The sequence below is a fragment of the Myotis daubentonii genome, chromosome 1, assembly GCF_963259705.1.
Source record: "Myotis daubentonii chromosome 1, mMyoDau2.1, whole genome shotgun sequence".
Taxonomy (NCBI): domain Eukaryota; kingdom Metazoa; phylum Chordata; class Mammalia; order Chiroptera; family Vespertilionidae; genus Myotis; species Myotis daubentonii.
In genome coordinates, this window is record NC_081840.1 from 170,427,787 (window position 1) to 170,443,028 (window position 15,242).

At 39.3% G+C, this 15,242-nt stretch overlaps 1 protein-coding gene and 1 pseudogene across 1 annotated transcript in view; both read right to left on the minus strand.

Moving 5' to 3' along the window:
- Nucleotides 1–15,242, minus strand: part of GRID2 (glutamate ionotropic receptor delta type subunit 2) — a 1,378,765-nt gene that overhangs the window by 551,569 nt on the left and 811,954 nt on the right. The window lies entirely within an intron of this gene.
- On the minus strand, nucleotides 4,892–14,747 carry LOC132238831 (DNA replication licensing factor MCM4-like; annotated as a pseudogene).

A 15,242-nucleotide genomic window follows, 5' to 3' on the forward strand; every position in this document is an offset into this window, starting at 1 on the left:
CCATTCATTTTTAGAGAGTGTGGAAGAGAGAGGGAGAGACAAAGAGAAACATAAATGTGAGAGGGACACTTTGATTGGTTGCCTCCTGCATGAGCCCTGACCTGGCCCTGACCAGGGAGGAGTCTGCAACCTAGGTACATGCTCTTGATCCTAATCGAACCCGGACCCTGTGGTCGGCAGGCCAAGACTCTATCCACTGAGCCAAACCAGCTAGGGCAGGATATGACATTTCTTAGCCCCTCCAGCAGCAGACCTTCATTTTGTCCTCCAGGAGTGTGGTGGAAAAACCCTAGATAACCTTCTTGGATTCTTATAACCCAAGTTACCAGGAACACTGAAAGTGGCGGAGTACAGGGAGCTTAGCCAATGAGAGGTCAGAAAAAGTGTTTACACTCAAACTGGTTTGGCTCAGTGGATAGAGTGTTGGCCTGCAGACTGAAGGGTCCCAGGTTTGATTCCTGTTAAGGGCATGTACCTTGGTTAGGGGCACATTCCCAGTGGGGAGTGTGCAGGAGGCAGCTGAGCGATGTTTCTCTCTCATTGATATTTCCAACTGTCTATCCCTCTCCCCTCTTATCTGTAAAAAAATCAATAAAATATATTTTAAAAAAAGAAAAGAAAAGGTGTTTCCTTTTTAGCTCATGCACAGAGGACTCCCTGTATTGTGTCCACTGGGCTAGGGGCATGTCCCTGCCAACCGGGGGGCATGCCTCCGAGGCTGGCAGCCAGCCCCGCATTGTGGGTGCTGGGCTTGGGGGCGTGCAGAGACCCCGGGCCACACGCACAGCAGCTGCCGGGTCTCCACACAACCCTGAGGCCAGCAGCCAGACCAGAGCATGCACAAGCAGCCACGGGGCAAGAACATCCACTTGGCGCCTGTGCCCATAGACCCGGAATGGCTGGGGGTGTTCTGGGAACCCAGATGCACAGGGCCTATGTACAGGCCAACAGGCTAGGAGTGGCCTGGGTCCCAAGGATGTTCCCGGGACCCAGGCCGCTTGGTGCCTGTGTAGGCAAATTAACCCGCTATCTTTGTTAGGTTAATTTGCATACTCACTACTGATTGGCTGGTGAGCATAGCAGAGGGACAGTCAATTTACATGTTTCTCTTTTATTATATAGGCTGTTTAAATGTGACAAGCTCCCTTTACTGCGAGCCTGCTATCATTCTAATGCCCTGCATGAAACATTCTTCCTCCCACATTTCTAGAATGCTCCTCTCTTTCTTTTCCTCGTTAATGACTACTCATCTTAAACATTTCCACTTATCTGTCACTCTTACACCTAAAGTAGGTTCTCCAGTCACATATTTCCAGAACAGTCAGTGTTTCCCCTTTCAGATGACTGATCACACTTGTAATTATTTTTGATATTTCTATTTTGATTCCTTATTCTGTGATTTCACAGTACACCATATGGTAGTATTTAATAAATATTTGTTGAATGAATAGATTGCCATATAAGAATTACAATAATTTCAATATTTTGCCATTTTAAAGAATACTCTTTCGGATATCAACATGTATCAAGATATCTTTTAGATATATTTATCAAAATGTTTCAATATGAGAAAATGAATTGGTATTAAGAGACTTGAGATCCTGCCACAAATGTTGTTATAATATATTTTCCCACATTCAGCATTGAAAATAATTACTGCAAAGGATTTAACAGAAATTGATTATTTAAGCCAATGTAGATTTAAGGGTCTAGCAAATTGTTTTGTTTATTTTTTTATTGAAGGATCTATCAAATCTTAATTGGCTTGCTAGTGCAGAATACACAGAAAATATCACTGGTTTTATATGTAATCATATATTTTAAATGTAATATTTTTTTTAGTTTTTGTTTGAATCATAGAACAAAAGATATAAGCATATTCTTTCTAAAACTTAGCTCTGATTGTGTCAGGCCCATGCTCAGAAATTTTTTAGTCATTCACTTACCTAGAAAATAAATTCCTTTCCTCAATTTCTTTCCAGTTCAAACTGTTTTCCCTATGTACTTTGTGTACTCAAGTATTTTCATCCATCTTTCTCATTGTCCACATATTTTATTCCAATAGAAATGTCAGCTGGTGTGCCCCCACCACCTGAAGTATGTTCTTCTCCATAGCTTTACCTATCTCAAAACTGTTAATTTTCAAATTTGTATTGAGATGCTATCAGTTCCATGTACTTTTTTTATAATCTAATTTATCTGTTTGGGATCAGGTTCCCCAGGAAACAGCTCTCAAATGTAGAATTGTGTGCAGGAGGGTTACCAGTGGCCCTCCTAGAAAAGCATCTGCAAGAGAGTGAGAAAAGAGGGGTTGGGCAGAGGGAGGGGGAAATAAATGCAAACACAGCAGCAGCTCAGCTGATCCCATGGGCCAGTCTCTAGTTACTTTACAATAACTTTTTGGAGTTATCACAGATTGAGGCAAGGGGCTCTGACCTTTCTGGCTCTGCAATGACCAGTCATTGGGTGCATGCTTTTCTGGAAAGGAAGTGGAGAGCTCCCTTTGCCCTGGACAGGACAGTTCCTGGACCAGGGGTCTTGGCTGTGTGCTGTCCTGAGCAAGAGTCCCTCAGCCATGAAGCAGGGACTTGAGCGTGTGCACACTGCACCATGGCCTTTTCTAAGATTCCACCGAATCGTATTTTTAGCACATTTGGGGCCCTTGTTGTCTCTCCTTAGAGTATTGCTTTTTGTATACTTAGCCAATATTAGGCTCTAAATTCCTTTTCAGATAATCACATACAAGAATTTGAATAATACGTTCCACACGCTAGGCATTTGATAAATATGTGTTAAAGAGTGAAGAATTCATGAATGAACAAAGTGTACTCTTGGAAACCATTTCAATATTAACAGTAAGAAAAAATAGAAAATGATTGTCATTTAATCATAGAACAAGTCTACAAATAAAGATAAGCTGCCCGTGTTGCATGGGTGTAATGCCATTCCACAATCTGTAAGAGAGATGGCCGACCTGCACAGATTAAGCTGATTTTTAAATGCCCCAGGGGAGTGGTTTTCAAATTGTGGCTTTGAAAACAAATTATGGTGGTAATAATGGAGCTCCCCTTCTGCTCTCTTCCCGAGAAGTTCACCTTTTATTTGTTTTACTTATTTAATGTCAAAGATTTAAATGCTTATTGTAGGGTATGCAACATCATCAAATTTAAATTATATATGAAAACTCTTTACTAAAATGAATATTATGATTAAATGCAGCGTCTCATAATTAATAAAGCAAAACATGCATATATGTGCAAATAAACTTTTTCCACAAAAGCTTTTCAAAATGTAGTCTGAGCCTTTGAAATAGTCCTCTTGCTGCCTCATCAATGTACATTCCAACTTCAGAGCATTTGAAAAGTCCATATTAAAACAAGGATATTGTTTATATAATATTAACACTGGTATATATGCCCCTGATTTGTTGGTGTATGTGTGTGTTTTCTTTAACCAAATGATTTTGACAGTAGTGACATGTTTACTTCTGCCATGAACAATAAAAAGGGTAAATGGTATGGTACACAGAATACAGAATTGGAGCCAGAAAACATGGCATTTAAAACAAATTTGCTGTATAACCAACACTTAACAAGTCAAGTCATTTAAGTTTTCTGAGTCTCGATTTTCTCTGCCTTATAATTGGGGAAAATAAGTAAGATTAACAGTATTTTACCTTGCTACTCTAAAATTGTATAAGTTGCTAAAAGCAAAAAAAAGTATAAAATAGAGTAAAACAAAAATAGAATACACTCTTTACAGAATATTTTCAAAATATCTTTTCAAATAATACTTTTAGTATACTTAATAACAAAACACCTGTGGCATTTTTATTAAACTAAAATTGTACAAGTTTCAACGTGGAAGCTAAAGCACTTAGTCAAGAAAAGTTTTTATCTGGTTTCGAACTATAAGAGAAAGTTTATTTAGAAAATCACAGAGGTAGAAGCGAATGGCTTACTAACGTAGAATCCACAGAAAATGTCACTGCTTTTATATGTAATCACAAATTTTGAGTGTAATATTTTTCTTACACTCAAGAAATGGGCTCAAGAAACAAGTTAGAGAGTAGTGATGGCGAACCTTTTGAGCTCGACGTGTCAGCATTTTGAAAAACCCTAACTTGACTCTGGTGCCATGTCACATATAGAAATTTTTTGATATTTGCAACCATAGTAAAACAAAGACTTATACTTTTGATATTTATTTTATATATTTAATTGCCATTTAACAAAGAAAAATCAACCAAAAAAAATGAGTTTGCGTGTCACCTCTGACACGTGTGTCATAGGCTCGGCATCACTGTTGTTATAGAGGCAACAAATAAAACTCTCCCTATCATTACTTTAGGAAAACCTTTTATATATTAGGATAAAGTGGCAAAGTTAACCTAGAAACTAATAATTTCCAGTAACTCATTTCTAATCTTATGGCAGACATGCAAACAAGCTGCTTGAAGGAATTATATTTGAGTGCTTTGGCAGGGCTTATCTCATATTACAAACCCCAAGCACATGGGTGATTGCCATTAGGAAGTCTAACACGACAAACACGGCCCACACTGCCATCTTCAAAAATGACTGACATCCTGCTATCTGTATGTACATGCAGATTATAAGCCCTGATCCACCCCCACCCCCAACAAAAGGGCACGTTAAGAAAATTATCTCTACTGTATATGTTGTTAATTAGCACAGTATTTTTATTTAAAATGAGGGGAGGGGTCAAATAGTTCACTAAGAAAATTGAACCAGTTTAGAAATTTGTATGGAGCCAAATAATGATTTTAAGAAATTTTTCTATTGGTGGCAATGGCAGCAGCTGATTGGCCCGAATGCTGCACTTAAATGGAAGCAGTGCAATGCCAAGTGTAAATGAATAGAACACAGCACTAAGCACAGAGCTTCGGAGCAATGGAACTGTTTTCCAGCACTGTCAAAAAGCCATCATCAGCCAGGGCACGCACTGCTTCCTCAAACATAGCTTTGGCAATGACTATGCCAGGTTGTCCCCAGATATCTTTAACGTTGTGAGTATTTCAGAGCCATTGTTTTACCCTTAGATAAAATATGTTGTTTCAATGCCTCGGCTAAGTCTCCTTTCCATTTAGGAGAGGCAACACTCATTCCTGTAGTAAGAATAGACAAGCCAGCTCAGGGGTCAGTAGCAGACAGACTCTTAGAGAGCTTCTCAGAGGTGCTTCCACTTTGAAAATCACACTTCAGCGCGGCTTCTGCGAAGGCGATTAATAATTCCAGCTCTCAAGTTAATGCAGACACCATTTCTCAGCAACTACTGATTATGTGTACATAAGCTTCCATGAGAGCTGCTGGCTTCCTGGCTCAGCCAAGGCATGGCTGTGCTGTGAGTGTAAGCCATGCAGTCCCTCAGCACTGCCATGTCCATGAATGCCTCCTCCACCTGCTCCTTCCCCTGGTAATACAGTCACAGGGCAGTGAGCCAGGTGCCTGCTACAAGCTTCAAACTGAGGGTCCACTATGAGGAAGATCAAATCAAACCTTATGTAAAATAACATGTAAGGTAGCTGAAAATTTTCTTTTTTATTAATTTGTTTTATTTTAATTTTCAACTGCAGTTGACATTCAATGTTATATTACTTTCAGGTATACAGCATAGTGGTTAGACATTTATGTAACTTAGGAAGTGATCCCCAAAATAAATCTTGCTTGCACCTGACACCATATACAGTTATTACAATATTATTCCCTATGTTGTACTTTACATCCCCATGACAGCTCTGCAACTCTCAACTTGTACTTCTTAATCCCTCACCTCATTCATCCAGTCCCACAAATCCATTCACATCTGGCAATCATCAGTTTGTTCTCTGTATCTATGAATTCATTTTCATTTTGTTCATTCATTTATTTTCTTTTTGTATTCAACATGTACATGAAATCATGTTTTTTGCCTCTCTGTCTGACTTATTTCACTTAGCATAGTACTCTCTAGGTCCACCCATTTGTTGCAAATGATAAGATTTTACTTTCTTATGGCCGAATAATATTCCCTTGTATGTATGTATCACCTCTTCTTTATTCATTTGCCTTTTGATTGGGACATTTAATTCATTTACATTTGAAGTAATTATTAAGTAAGTAGTTACTGTCATTTTATTATTTTCTGATTGTTTTCGTAGTTGTCCTCTGTTCTTATTCTCTTGCTCTCTTCTGTTGTATGTTGGATTTCTGTAGTGTTGTGTTTGGATTCCTTTCTCTTTATTTCTTGAATAAATTTCTCTCTCTCAATTTTTTTGTGTGGGCTCTATATATACCAAACTGTGTATATAGCAGTCTATTTTAAGTTTATAGTTGCTTAAGTTTGAACACATTCTAAAATCATTACCACATTGCTATTTTTACTCACTGCCTCCACATTTATGGTTTTTTGTCATTATTTTTTTTTACTTTTGTTTGTGTGTGTATCCCTGAACTTATTGTAAATACAAATGATCTTCATACTCTTGCCTTTTAACCACTGTACTAACTTTAGTGTTTGTTGATCCACTACTTTTATTGTTTGCCATTGTCAGTGAGAATTTTTTCTGATATTTTATTATTTTTCTTCTTAGAGAAGTCCCTTTAACATTTCTTGTACTACTAGTTTGGTGATAATGAACTCCTTCAGTTTTCATTTATCTGTAAAGCTGTTTATCTTTTCTTTGAAGGTAAATGATTGCTTTGCCGGGTAGAGTAATTTTAGTTATAGATCCTTGTGCTTTATCACTTTAAATATTTCATGCCAATCCCTTCTGGCCTGAAATGTTTCTTGTGAGAAATCACCTGACAGTCTTAATGAGAGCTCCATTGCAGGTAACTAAGAGTTTTTCTCTTGCTGCTTTTAGGATTCTCTCTTTTGGCATTTTTATTATGATGTGTCTCCGTGTGGGCCTCGTTGGGTTCATATTGTTCGGGACTTCCTGCACTTCCTGTATTTGTGTTTATTTCTTTCACCAAATTAGGGAAGTTTTCAGTCATCATTTCTTCAGATAGATTTTTAATCCCTTACTCTCTCTTTCCTCCTTCTAGCACCACTGTTATGCAAAGGATGCTATGCTTGATGATGTCCCAAAGGTCCTTTAAACTATCCTCATTTTTTAATTATTTTCTCTTTTTGCTGTTCCAATTGGTTGTTTTCTGCTATCTTGTCTCCAAATCAGTAATTCAATCCTCTGCTTCATCTAATCTGATGTTGATTCCATTTAATGTATTCTTCATTTCTGTTATTATAATCTACATTTCTGAATAGGTCTATTTTATGGTTCCTATATCTTTGTTTCCTATCTCTTTGTTCTCACTGAGATCACCTCTCTCCTAAGTTCATTGAGCATCCTTATAACCAGTGTTTTGAATTCTGCATCCAGTAGATGATTAGGCTTTTATTCTGTTTAGTTCTTTTTCTGGAGTTTTGCCCTGTTATTTTCTTTGGGATATGTTTCTGGGTCTCCTTATTTTGATTGCTTCCCTGTGTTTTTCCTATGGATTAGGTACATCAACTATGTCTCCTGGTCTTGGCAGAGTGGCCTTATATAGTAGGTATCCTGTGTGGCCTAATGGCACAGTCTCTCTATCCACCTGAGCAGGGTACTCCAGTGATGTCCCTTGTGTGGGTTGAGAGTATGCTCTACTGTTGCAGTTGATCCTTAACTACTGTTGGTACATCAGTGGGTGGGATTGACCTTTGGGCTGACTGGCTATGAGGACTGCCTGTGTCTTCAATGGACAAGCTGTGCAGGGGCTGACCTCATGGAGTAGGGTTCACTTCAGCAGGACTTTGGTACCTGCCAAGTCCAAAAAAAACAAAACCCTTTGGGTTGCTCTTTGTGACTAATTAAGTGGTACTTTGGTGATGTCTGAAGCCAGTTACCAGTAGTGTTGGTTCTGGGGTCTCTTGGGAGAAGCTCTGACATGGACCAAGCTCAGTCCCTGACTATTGTCCAGCCTTGGGCCACCTGATCAGAGGTACAAAGTGATCTGTGGTTTGTAACTGCCTGCACTGGGCTTGGTGGAGCCTGGGAGTGGCTATGCTGTGCATCGAGGCTGTCAGCCACTAGGGCTGGGACTGGAGTCACTTAGCAAGAGGCACAGGGCATGAGGAGATCGGCTGCTACTTGTTTGGCATTTGTGGACCTTTGATGGTGAAACAGGAATTTTAGGGGGATATAGGCAGGCTTAGGGACTTTTTAGAATTGGGGTCCATGGAAAAAAAAACATAGGGCTACAGATGGGAAGAAGGTACATTTCTACAACACAAGGAAGCCAGATGCAGTTACATCTCCATAAGACAAGGGAGCAGCAACAGTTGCACTTACATAAGCCAAAAAAGGTCTATATTTACAAAATAAAGGAGGAAGAAAGCCCAGAAAGAAAAGAACAGTGAGGGAGGAGGGCATCACATGTTCCATGTGGTATTTGACCTTTGAGTTCAGGAGTCAGTAATAGTAACCAATTAGAAAGGAAATATTGACAAATCAGAGGGGATATCAGGACACAGGAACTACAGCCTTTATAAACCATGGAAACAGGAAGTCGGTGGGACCCTGTCCCCCTCCCCACGTGGGAGTCCATTCTGTGGGACTATCCTTCTCCCCACGTGAGAGTCTGTACTTGTTCTTCAATAAATCTCCTCCGCTATACTACCCTCTGTTCGTAGATTCATTCTTCGACTCCAGCGGACAAAGAATCTGGGTTCCAGTCCAAAAATTCCCTCTCAGTGAGTTTTAGGAAAGTCCATAGCATGATGTCAGGCCAGCCACTTGTGTGCGTTAGCCTCTGAAAGAGGTTTGGGCTGGGAAAATGAATTAGGTAAAGTGAGATCTAAAAAAATCACCACCATGGGGTGAGAGCAGTTAGCTAGGTTGATGGAGACTCAGATTTAGCACCCAACTATGCCTGCAGGCTATGTTGGGGGGTTAAGAGCACAACAAAAGAACAATAGTGCCTGACAGCACTTTAGTTCCCAAGAGAGTTGCCCATCTAGCCCTTGCCCTAAAGCCAATTTGGTTCTTCATTTGTTTGAGATGGTATCCTTTCTCTGGTACTTAGGGTGAATGTCTGCAAGCAAGTGACACTGTGCAAAGGCCCTACTTTTTGTTAATTCTCCCTTGAAAATATTTTTTTCTATTGATTTTTAGAGAAGGGAGGAAATGAGGGAGGAAGGGAGAGAGAAAAGCATCTATGTGAGAAAGACACATCAATTGGTTGCCTCCCACATGCTAGGGATCAAACCTGCTACCCAGGTATGTGCCCTTGATAGGGAATCAAACCCATGACCCTTCCAATGCTCTAACCATTGAGTCACTCTGGCCAGAGCTTGTGCTCAGGCCTTTTAAGAGGACATCTGATACATAGCTGGATATTTTCTATGGTAGTTTTGTTGTTTGTTGTATTGTTATTGTTGTTTGGATTCCATTGAGACTCAGGATTTGCTACTGCCTAGATGCAGGTGAGTTCATGAAGCTGATAAATACTCTAAGCCTTTGCAATGAAGAGAGTCAGCTATTCCATGATTCCATGCAATACTAGTCTTGTACTTTCCTCTTCTCAAACTTATCAATACTGAAGATGCCACTGTCATTCAAGACAAAGACACCAATCTACAGGACCAGCTGCCTCATCCTGGGATCATTTTCTACATATATTCCTAGGTCGACTGCACTGGAGCGCTTCTCAAATGTATACTGGTCCCAGGGGAGCAGGTTGTACATATACTGGGGCAGCTGAGACCTGCAGGTCCGGGGGTCACCACACAGCAGGAGGTTGATGTCAGCACAAAGTCTGCCCTTCTCTGTGTGACTAAAATATTTCCTTGTTTTCTGGAAAAGCTGAAACAAGATTCCCTTTTATAAATCTTCATATTCTTAAATGCTTAGAGCCAAAGCTTAAGCAAGTCTCTCATAAATGTCTGGTTTTCCGGAAAGTTCCCTAAGCAATTCCACATACTGCTCCGAAAAAGTTTCTGTTCTGCTTCTTCATAAAGATTTTTTACATCCACTTTGCAATAATTACATCAATATGGGTCTCGTAGAAGACTTCTCATTACTCACCCTGGGACTGCCTCACTAGCAACAGCTCAATAGATGCCCATAAAATTCACTCTGTCTCCAAGTTGAACCTTGTCAACAAGATCATTGTGAGCAAAAGGATGGCAGTGTGATCATCTGTCCTGCAGGCACATTTTCAGGAGACTCGAAGTTTGAGTTTTTGCTTAACAGGGAACACGAAGCAGCTGTAGGCCAGTGCCATGTTGTAGGTGGTGCAGCAGCATTCACACAGGCAGGATTCAGCGATTCAGCCACGGTCCATTTCTTCCAGGGCAGTGTGGGTGCACACCTAGCACTAGAAGAATGCTCCTTGCCTCTCTGAAGCCAGCTGAGACATCCTGATCACCATGCCACTGACGGTGATGAGCTGGTCAATGTCTTCTGGATTCAGGTTTCTTATATTCTTAGTCTTCAGCACATTGAATGGTCCTACTTGAATCAGATCTTCTAAGACTCGGTCAGGTTCACTATCAAAGAAGATCTCATTGACAGGATTTTTAAAATTTGGGGTAACTTCCTGTGGGTAGCAGATGAACTGTCTGTAGAGATTTCTATTAAATGACTTTATGTGTTCATAGCCTACATTTAGATATAGATCCTCAATAATATTAAAATTCTCCAGTAGCTACATGTACAGAGGTTTAACATCATCTATGGAAACACATTCTTCTTCTTTAGCCAGAGGGTCAATAAAAAGATGAAGAAATTTCTGAAAATGTTCTTTGCATGTTGACATATTTATACCTGTTCTACAAATCAAGTTTTGTGGCCTTGCTGGCCCCCACTGAAAATCCATCTGCAGACCCCAGCCAGGTGAGGCCTTGGCCTGAAGGGTGTGTCCCTAATACTGCTGCGTGGGTTGGCCTCTACTAAGAGCTCGGAATGCCACATGTCAGTGGTGAACTAACATCAAATTCAGGAGAAATAGGAAAGAATGCACTAGAGGAGAGCTATAAAGCAGTGTGTCCTGTGTGGCAGGATTTGCAGGTCAGCTCCAGGCCAGGTCAGCACCAGCTGAAGCTCTCCTGTAGAGGGAGAGTCCGCACCTCCGTGTCTCTGATGTGCAGATTGTCTGACATCCTCCCTTGGAGGGAGGAAAGGTGATCGCCTCCAAAGCACACAGGGCTCTAGAGCAGGGGTGGGCAAACTTTTTGACTCGAGGGCCACAATGGGTTCTTAAACTGGACCGGAAGGCCGGAACAAAAGCATGGATGGAGTGTTTGTGTGAACTAATATAAATTCAAAGTAAACATCATTACATAAAAGGGTACGGTCTTTTTTTTTTTAGTTTTATTCATTTTAAATGGGCCAGATCCGGCCCGAGGGCCGTAGTTTGCCCATGGCTGCTCTAGAGTATATACCTGGTTGGACGAGCAGCTCCAAGATGTCCCAAGAGAAGTTTTTTAAAGTTTTACAACAATATAAAGTATTATAATTAAGTGATAATTTTGATATATCAATATCTATATGAAAAATGCAAGAGAATAAACTACAAAGAAAGAATATCAAGATTTAAGTTCCAGAATTAATGAGGTCATTCAAAAAATATATCAAACATCAATAACTTCCTTATGTACCTATAATCACTAATTAAAAATATAATACAATAAAATAATTCATGACAGTGTGCACACACACATGCTCACACACTGACAAATATACACAAAACTCTATAAAAGTGTATGAGTAAATACAATGAAATATGTATGAAGAAACTATAAATCTTTACTGAGGGCTATAAAGATGACTATATAGATATATACTATGTTCATGGATGGGAATATTCAATGTTTTAAACATTATTAATTCTCTCAAAAATATTCTATGAAATCCATATAAATAGCAATGGCTTGGGGAGTTCTGATGCTATCTGGAAGAAACACACACTTAATTAGATTAGCCTCTAATTTTTGAAAGAAAGAAGAGAAATGCGGAAGCATCTATTCTATCAATTCAAAAGATAAATTATAAAGTTTCAACACACAAAAAAAATTATAAAGTTTCACCACCTCCCCCTTTGTTGGACATTTATAGTGTTTATGTCAACTGCAGTGCTTTTTAAGTCTTTTGCCTCACCTTCCTAATTAGAATATAAGTAATTCAAGGACAGATTTGTTCTTTAGCTTCTTTATCTCCTTGCAGCAGAACACAGGCTTTGTACAGTGTATAGGGCATGCCCTAAGGTAGGCATTCAGTGGTTACTTGAATGTAATTAAGAACTTTATCACTAGAATATTCCCATTGTAATAAAGAGCCTGACCACATTTGTGATGTTTGGTGCTGACTTCTCTTTAAGCTTTGCCCTCCCTTTCCCCTTTGGCTCCACTTGTGGGAAGGCTGATTAAAAAGGTCCATCCTAACTAGAGAGCATTATGCTAAGCAAAATAAGCCAGTCAGAGAAAGATAAATATCACATGATCCCACTCATTTGTGGAATATAATGAACATAAACTGATGAACAAAAATAGAACCAGAGACATAGAAGCATTGAACAGACTATCCAATCTATGAGGGAAGGTGGGGGGTGAGGGGGTAAGAGATCAACCAAAGGACTTGTATGAATGCATATGAGCAAAACCAATGGACACAGACAGTGGCGGGGGTGGGTGGTGGTGAGGGTTTGTGCTTGGGGGAGAGGGTGGTGGGAGAGAAGTCAATGGGGGGGAAAAAGGAGACTCATTTAAATACTTTTAACAATAAAGAATTTTTTTTAAAAAGTCCATACTGCCTGGCTAGCATGGCTTCATGGTTGAGAGTAGACCTATAAACCAGGAGGTCACAATGGTTTGATTCCCAGTCAGGGCACATGTCCAGGTGGCAGGCTCCATCCCCAGTGGGGTGTGAAGGAGGCAGCCAATCAATGACTCTCTCTCATCACTGATGTTTCTATGTCTCTTTCCTCTCCCTTCTGCTCTGAAATCAATCAATATATATATATATATATATATATATATATATATATATATATATATATATATATAGTCATCCTGTACCTCCTTCTTTCACACCCATGGGAATTTTAAGCCACACAAATCTCCAGACCAAGTAAATGGGAACTGTTTCCAGCTCCAACCCCTAACCACTACAAAGGCCCAGCCCATTCCCTCTGCTCGGCCCAAGCCAGACTGAACCTGCTGAGGTGCACTCTGCTCTCTCCAGGAGTTCCTTTTGTGAGTGGAACATTTTCTGTCAAATTCTCTTTGTGTGGAGTATTATCAGCCTCGGTATCTGAATGAGATAACCGAAATACCCATAAGAAGGAAAGCAGTGTGACTGGGGGTGGGGGGGGGCGTGGGGGGGGAGCGGGGATAAAAATTTTAAGGTTATCTTAAAACATGAAACAAAAAATAAGAAATTGAAAATTGCAATCATGTATATAATTTAAACTTAGTTTCTAAATACATAGAATAGATATATTGCTTTAAAAAGTGTCACTAAGAGCTTACAGGGACAAATATGCAAATATTCCTCCAAAATGGAGTTTCATAGTTATTATATTATATCATTATTTTGATTATAAATTTTGTAACAGCAACAGTTTACATATTGAATTGCTCCAGGAGAGAAAGCTACATTTAGCGGTGTCTTTGTTTCCCCCCTGCTGATATTCTCACTACATAAGTGTCGCCTAAGCAACACCCTGCACCATTATTCTCTCTTTATGAGACAGCTTCAGGAAAACGAATATATTCAAGCTCTGCATTTCAGCCAAAGTACAAATTAATAAATTAGTAGGTTCACAATCATGTTCAACAACCTCTCTTGGATCCATACCTGTCTATTTGCCACATAGATAGAGCATACACCTTGAGTTTAAATTTGACTTACCTATTTCCAATTGAAAAATATTTATTTGCTAATATATTCAATACATTTAATTTTCAAATACTTCTTTTGATAAGAACCCAAATTCCCATGAAAGGGATTCTTTTGGAAAAAGGAAGCAGTACATGCCTGGCTGGTGTGGCTCAATGGTTGAGCATCGATCCATGAACCCAAGAGATCACTGGTTCAATTCCCGGTCAGGACACATGCCTGTAGGGGTTGTGCAGAAGGCAGCCGATAGGTGTTTCACTCTCACATCGATATTTCTCCCTCTTTATCCCTTCCTCCCTCCTCTCTCTCTCAACTCAATAAAAAATTTTAAAAATAAAAATAAAAAATAAATACATTTTATAAAAGGAAGCACTACTAAGAGAAAGATATAGGCTATTCATTTGAAACATTTCTTTCTTCCATTTCTTGGTTTTTGTACTTTTAGTTCACTTCTAATGCTAAATTTTGAGACTTTTCTTTGGATTTCCTAAATGCATTCATGTTTCATTTGACTAGCTATTTCTCTTTTTGCTTCAGGAGAGAAAGGCAAACATATGCCAAAAGAAAAAGGATTGGTAAAATAAAGAACATAAACATTCAAATGTCTGTCTCCTTTGTGTAAAGGGTACAGGAGAAATTTGTTTGTTTTATTAATCATTTCATTTTAAATCCAGGAAGCTGTGCGAGACAAATGGAAAATGCCAGCAAGGATGACATGACAAAGAGGCTAATAAACTGCAGAATGCTTATACCACTGAGAGAAGCTGAACAGGATAAACCGCTTTCCTGGAAGGGAACAGGTAGCTAAGGTGAAACAGGTCACAGCCAGGCTAAACACCACACTGATAGTGAAGAAGAAGAATGCCATCGAGTATCAAATAGTTCACAGATGCTGCATAATATTAACGGTTTATGAATTACACCCTCATTATAACATAAAGACCATCCAATGTCTCACCATGTATCAGCTAAATGGTAGAAAAAGCTAACTCTATAGCTCTTTTTTTTTTAATCAGTTTAAAGAAAAAAGCTTTTTGTATTTTGTGACAGGCACCAAACCAATTTAAGCACCTCTAACTCTAATAATACAACCAAAGCAGTTTAAAATGTTTCAACCACTAACTTTTTACCTACGTAAAATGCCCTTGCAAGTAAATAAAGGCCCCCTGTTTTGTATATGTGTGTAAATTTATGCCCTTTTATTTTTAATATTTCATTTCTCCAATACACTGCTTTATGCTTTGCATTGGCAGCAATATTGGGGGGCAATATTGGTGGGCGGGGATCCTTCTAAAAGATATCTCTTCAAGATATATCTCTTGTATCCTCTTTATGGAAAGTCAGGAGTGAAATGCTATTCAAA